The following is a 7,063-nucleotide window of genomic DNA, read 5'->3' on the forward strand; positions in this document are numbered from 1 at the left end:
CAGCTGCTTCACATTCAGCAATTTCCGGCGGCTCCGTTTGCTAGAGCCCTGCGCAGTCCAGAGCGGACATTATCCGCCAGGGGGACACATCTCGGCAGAACAGCGGCTCCATCCACCCTCCCCAATCCAATCCAATCCAATCCGGGTGGTGACACCATGTTTTACCGCACCAGGTGACACCAACCCTGTTTACACCACTGGGAAAACGTATGGCTGTATAAGCTCTAACGAGCAGGGCCCTCTGATTCCTCCTGTAATAAATTGTATTGTAATTGTACTGTCTGCCCTTATATTGCTGTGTAAACTGTTGGTGCTATAGAAATACTGTATAATAATAATAATGTAGCGCAGGGTTCAAAATTTCAAGTCCTGCGCTACTAGCCAGGCCTTAAGGGTTACTCACCACCAGTTGACCCAACCAATCCCTACCCTGCACCACCCCTAATTCTGCCCCTAAACACGCCCTCAAATTATCTCATGAAATGACACTTACATGTTTTATGCCAAATTAAGTTACAAACTTTATCAGTGCAGCCATACCTGTGCCCACCATTGCAGCCTCTGCCCACTGTGCCCACCATTGCAGCCTCTGCACAGACCCCTTTTACATCAGTGTCCCCCCCCTTACATCACATCCCTCCTGCCTCATCACAAACCCCCCATTACAGGCCCCCCCCCATCACAGACTGATCCCCCCCAATCACAGATGGACCCCCCAAACACAGACTGAACCCCCCACAATCACAGACCACCCCATCACAGACTGAACCCCCCCACAATCACAGACCACCCCATCACAGACTGAACCCCCCCCCCCACCATCACAGACCCCCCCATCACATACTGATCCTCCCAATCACAGATGGACCCCCCCATCACAGACTGATCCCCCCCAATTACAGATGGACCCCCCAATCACAGATGGACCCCTCCACAATCACAGACCCCCCCCTATCACAGACTGACCCCCCCCCCAAATTACAGACCCGCTATCACAGACTGACCCACCATCACAGACTGACCCACCAAATCACATACTCCCTATCACAGACTGACCCCCCAATCACAGACTGACCCTCAAAAATCACAGAACCCCTATCACAGACTGACCCCCCCATCACAGACTGATCCCCCAATCACAGATGGGCCCCCCATCACAGACTGACCCCCCAAATCACAGACCCCCCATCACAGACTGATCCCCCAATCACAGATGGACCACCCATCGCAGACTGATCCCCCAATCACAGATGGACCCCCCCAATCACAGACTGAACCCCCCACAATCACAGACCACCCCACCACAGACTAATCACCCCAAATCACAGTCCTCTCTCAATATCAAACCCAAGCCCCCCCCCATCACAGACTGATCCCCCCCAATCACAGATGGACCCCCAAACACAGACTGAACCCCGCACAATCACAGACCACCCCATCACAGACTGAACCCCCCCCCCCCCACAATCACAGACCACCCCATCACAGACTGAACCCCCCCACAATCACAGACCCCCCCATCACATACTGATCCTCCCAATCACAGATGGACCCCCCATCACAGACTGATCCCCCCAATCACAGATGGACCCCCCAATCACAGATGGACCCCTCCACAATCCCAAATTACAGACCCGCTATCACAGACTGACCCACCAAATCACATACTCCCTATCACAGACTGACCCCCCAATCACAGACTGACCCGCAAAAATCACAGAACCCCTATCACAGACTGACCCCCCATCACAGACTGATCCCCCAATCACAGATGGACCCCCCATCACAGACTGACCCCCCAAATCACAGACCCCCATCACAGACTGATCCCCCAATCACAGATGGACCACCCATCGCAGACTGACCCCCCAAATCACAGACCCCCCATCACAGACTGATCCCCCAATCGCAGATGGACCACCCATCACAGACTGATCCCCCAATTACAGATGGACCCCCCAATCACAGACTGAACTCCCCACAATCACAGATCACCCCATCACAGACTGATCACCCCAAATCACAGTCCTCTCTCAATATCAAACCCAAGCCCTGTCCTGCACTGCACTGCACAGCACACCCCCTCCACACAGAAAACCTACCTTATTCACACAGGACATGAAGCGTGGCTGCGCTGGACAATGGGCGGGGCCTTTCCCATTAAAAGTGAGTGATTTCTTGCTGGGACCGGCCCGCTGTCTAGCAACCAATCACACACTTTTCAACTTAAAAAGTCCCACCCATTGTCCAGCGCGGTCGTGCTTCACGTTTGTATGCTTAAGGCAGACAGGCAGTGTGGGGAGGGGGGAGTGCAGAGAAGGCACAGACCTGCCGCGCCTGCTATACTGTGTATATAGCGGCATTGGCAGGCGGGCGAGCCGGCGACAGAGACACACAGGCGAGGCTGCGGTCCGGGTAGAATGGCCAGTGGGGCCGGAACCGGACTGCCATTTAGTGACGCCCGACATAGCTGATAACCCGCTGTTACAGCTTACTTTACATTGTGGCTCCCTCTGCTCCACTCGCGGTTACACACAGCCCCGCCTCCTGACCCGTGCCTGTATCAGATTGACAGAATGCCAGTCCAATGCTGGGACGTGTTCTGTCTATATGATACAGGCACGGGTTCAGGAGGCGGGGCTGTGTGTAACCGCGAGTGGAGCGGAGGGAGCCGCAATGTAAAGTAAGCTGTAACAGCGGGTTATCAGCTATGTAATCCCGTGGCTTTTCTCTTCCCCAGGGCCAACATCAACATAAATTGGGAAGGTCAAGGTTGATAAAGGAAAGAAAGAGAACCGTGCGGTATCAGGCCCGGATATTAAATTGAGCAGTCAGTACTGCTCTGTATAGTACCAATTTCTGTAACTCGTCGCCACTCTACTTGGAGTGGGTAAAGTGCCCCCGGACAGACCCCTATGATAGGCCTGGCAGCCGAAGTGCCACTCTGAACCAGCTGGGAGGAACAGGTCTCTCACACAGACCTGGCTCTAGGGCCTCTGCCACAGGCCAATATCAATAAAGGACTTAGGTGAATAAAGAGAGCAAATCCTCCAAGTAGACTTTTCCTATATAGGCCCCCGGATGACAGCAAGCATACCTGTCAGTGGTCCGGACACCCGATCCCAGACTGGGATTTTCCCAACAGGTCCTGGAACCCAGCGAAGCACTGGAGTCCCCTTTTACCTCCGGATGAGGTTCAATGCAGTTTTGAGCTTTGGCCAGGTGGAATGCGCTGGCGGGGTCCATGGATGCGCGTACCCTGAAGGTAGGTACCGCACCTGGAACGGGGACCCCGCGAAGATTTCTTAACACATGACCCCTGTTCACAGATATACTCTCCCCCAGCATGCCCCGCAAGGGAAAAACTCCTCTAATTGGCTGCTGGGGAAAACTTGCTCTGCCAGAACCCCTCTGGCGAAAACTGCCGGCCAGGGGTGGCATTGCACCCCCTGACCACAGACTGACCCAGTGGACATTTCTGGGATGACAGAAGTCCAAATTTGAACAAACACCGAATGGGAGCAAAGTAACTCTCCCATTCCCACTAACTTTAGCGTAGTGCCCATGCTGAAAGCAAGGGGGCGCTACATTCTCCCCCCACGTGAAATGACACTGTCCCCAGTGTCCTAAAGCATTCGAGCCCGAATACTGACCTGATACCTGCCAAAAAAAAAAAAAAAGGAGGAAAAGAAGGAAAGACATAATTCACACATGGTAATACAATTCTTAAAATGGCCTAAGACAGTGGTTCTCAACCTGGGGGTCAAATGATGATTTGCCAGGGGTCACCAAATCCTGGGCTGTTCCTGAAGCCCGCACCGCTCTCACAGCCTTTTTGCAGCCGCTCAGCAGGGCTGTTCCTGGAGCCCGTTGCCGCCCATTCAGTTCACAGCATGGCTGGGGGGCAGAGACTAGAGGTCAGCTGACTGGTGAGGAATGTGAAGTGGGAGGGGCTGGAGGAGACCCTATCTCCTAATTTTAGCATAGGTGACAGTGAAGCCAGAGACACAGGGCCAGATTCACAGCGGAGATACAACGGAGTATCTCAGATACTCCGTCATATCTCTCAGAGTATCTATGCGACTGATTCATAGAATCAGTTACGCATAGATAGCCCTAAGATCCGACAGGTGTAATTGTTTTACACTGTCGGATCTTAGGATGCAGTACCGCGGCCACCGCTGGGGGGAGTTTGCGTCGTAAACCAGCGTCTGGTATGCAAATTAGGAGTTACGGCGATCCACGGCGGTTTTTCGCGTTCGGTACGTCGCTGCTAGTCTAGTTTCCCGTCGCAAAGTAAGTCGTCGTTTTGGGTGCCTTAACTTTACACAGCAAACGTATTGCTGTATAAAGTATGGCCGTCGTTCCCACGTCGAAATTTAAAAATTCACGTCGTTTGCGTAAGCCGTCCGGGAATACGGAATTACGCTACGCGCGTCGCCGTTCAAAAAAATGACGTCACTGCGCGCAAAGCAAGGCGGGAATTTTGAAACGGAGCATGCGCAGTAGGTCCGGCGCGGGAGCGCGCCTAATTTAAATGGCACACGCCCATTTAAATTACGCAGGCTTACGCCGGAGGCCGCCGGCGTAATTTTTCACGCAAGTGCTTGGTGAATCAGGCACTTGCGATGAAAAATTGCGGCGGTGTAACGTATCTACGATACGTTACGCCGCCACGATTCTACCTGAATCTGGCCCACAGTAAGTAACACTACCTGTGAATATAGATACCATTAAAAGTCCCCACTACAGTTCTCAGATCAGCAGATGACCTTGATCAAGAGCATCTAAGTTGGCTGATCAGAACTCCCCACCAGTACTGCCACTCACCCCAACTCCCCACCAGCACTGTCACTGATCCCATTCCTTCCACCAGCACTGTCACTCATCCCATTCCCCCACCAGCACTGTCACTCATCCCATTCCCCCACCAGCACTGTCACTGATCCCATTCCCCCCACCAGCACAGCCACTGATCCCATTCCCCCCACCAGCACTGCCACTGATCTCATTCCCCCCACCAGCACAGCCACTGATCCCATTCCCCCCACCAGCACTGCCACTGATCTCATTCCCCCCACCAGCACAGCCACTGATCCCATTCCCCCCACCAGCACAGCCACTGATCCCATTTCCCCCACCAGGACTGCCACTGATCCCATTCCCCACCAGCACAGCCACTGATCCCATTCCCCCCACCAGCACAGCCACTGATCCCATTTCCCCCACCAGGACTGCCACTGATCCCATTCCCCACCAGCACAGCCACTGATCCCATTCCCCCCACCAGCACAGCCACTGATCCCATTTCCCCCACCAGCACAGCCACTGATCCTATTCCCTAGACCAGCACAGCCACTGATCCCATTCCCCCCACCAGCACAGCCACTGATCCCATTCCCCCCACCAGCACTGCCACTCATCCCATTCCCCCACCAGCCCACCAAGGAGCAAGAAAAGGAATAAAAATAGAGAATACATGGACGGGAGAAGAAAAGAGGTGGAGAAACAAAGAAAGAGGGAGAGAAAGAATAAGAGAAAGAACAAGAAATGCGGCTAGAGAGAGGGATGGGGGAAAAAACAAGAAATTAGTATAGAGAGAGATAAAAGGGAAAGAAAGGAAAGCAAAGAGAAAGAGTGGTACATCCTAAAATCTATCATAAGGGGTTTTAATACTGTATGAGTGGAAGGGACTCAAGCAGTGCTAAATGTCCGTGGGTTAGGGGTGCAAATTACTTGTCTTGGCTTGGGTGCTGACAACCCACGCTACGAAAATAATTTTACTGTTAGGGGTCCCCACAACTTGGGAAATTTTATCAAGGTGTCACGGCACTAGAAAGGTTGAGAACCACTGGCCTAAGACATACAACATACACAACCCTGCTCTCTATCTGCCCATTCTCCGCAGTGTTTGATAGCAGGTGGGCCCAGAAGTCCTGCATAGGGAAAGAAAAACAAAAACATACAGGGCTAGATTCAGGTAAGGGCGCGCATTGTAACGGCGGCGCAGCGTATCGTATTTACGAAACGCCGGCGCAACTTACAGGAGCAAGTGCAGTATTCACAAAGCACTTGCTCCGTAAGTTGCCCTATTCGCAAACGACTTACACAAACGATGTAAAAAATTCAAAAATTGAAGCGGGAACGACGTCCATACTTAACATTGCGTGCGCCTCATAGAAGCAGGAGCAACGTTACGCCAAAAAAGCCTTACGCAAACAACGTAAAAAACTACCGCCGGGAGCACATACGTTTGTGAATCGGCGTAACTAGGTCATTTGCATACTCTACACCGAAAACGACGGAAGCGCCACCTAGTGGCCAGCGTGAGAATGCACCATAAGATACGACGGCGTAAGAGACTTACGCCAGTCGGATCTTAGGCTAATGTCGGCGTATCTTGCTTTCTGAATACAGAAAGAAGATACGCCGGCGCAGCTTTGAATTTACGCGGCGTATCTATGGATACGCCGGCGTAAATCATTGCTGAATCTAGCCCACAGGATGTACAATATCTCTCTAATATTTACAACCTCTGAGGCTTGGACCGAGACTGCACGCTCAAGCCTGAACGCGAAGTTTCCTCCCCCAAAGAGTTCTAAACTACAAGTGCTATGGAAGATACTCTGTGAAAGAATTATCAAAGTTAAAATTTAACAGTATTATCCTACAAAGAACGATGCAGAACACTGCCCCCAGCGGTCAGTGCACTGGTACTGCAACAGTCACAAATTCCAAAGGTGCAGAAATAGCAGCAAAAGGAAGCGAATACAAAAATGGGAAAAAAAATAGTTCTTTCTCCTGGTGAAACGTTCCAAAGCTGCTCAAAGAAAGTTGGCAAAGTCCCCACTCTAACTGACTGAACCCAACCCCTCCCAAGAGTTCTACACAACAGTTTATGTGGTTCTGGAGAAGTAGGGGGGAAAAAAAGGGAAACTGGGAAGAAAAATTTAAGTGGAGTGGGGGGCATACTTGTACGTAACTTTCCCCTTCCTTGGGTGAGCACCCAAACTAGGCAGCTCGCCTAATCACACAGGGCCCGGCAACGGGAACATCGGTACCC

Source organism: Rana temporaria, chromosome 7, assembly GCF_905171775.1.
Source record: "Rana temporaria chromosome 7, aRanTem1.1, whole genome shotgun sequence".
Classification (NCBI taxonomy): Eukaryota; Metazoa; Chordata; class Amphibia; order Anura; family Ranidae; genus Rana; species Rana temporaria.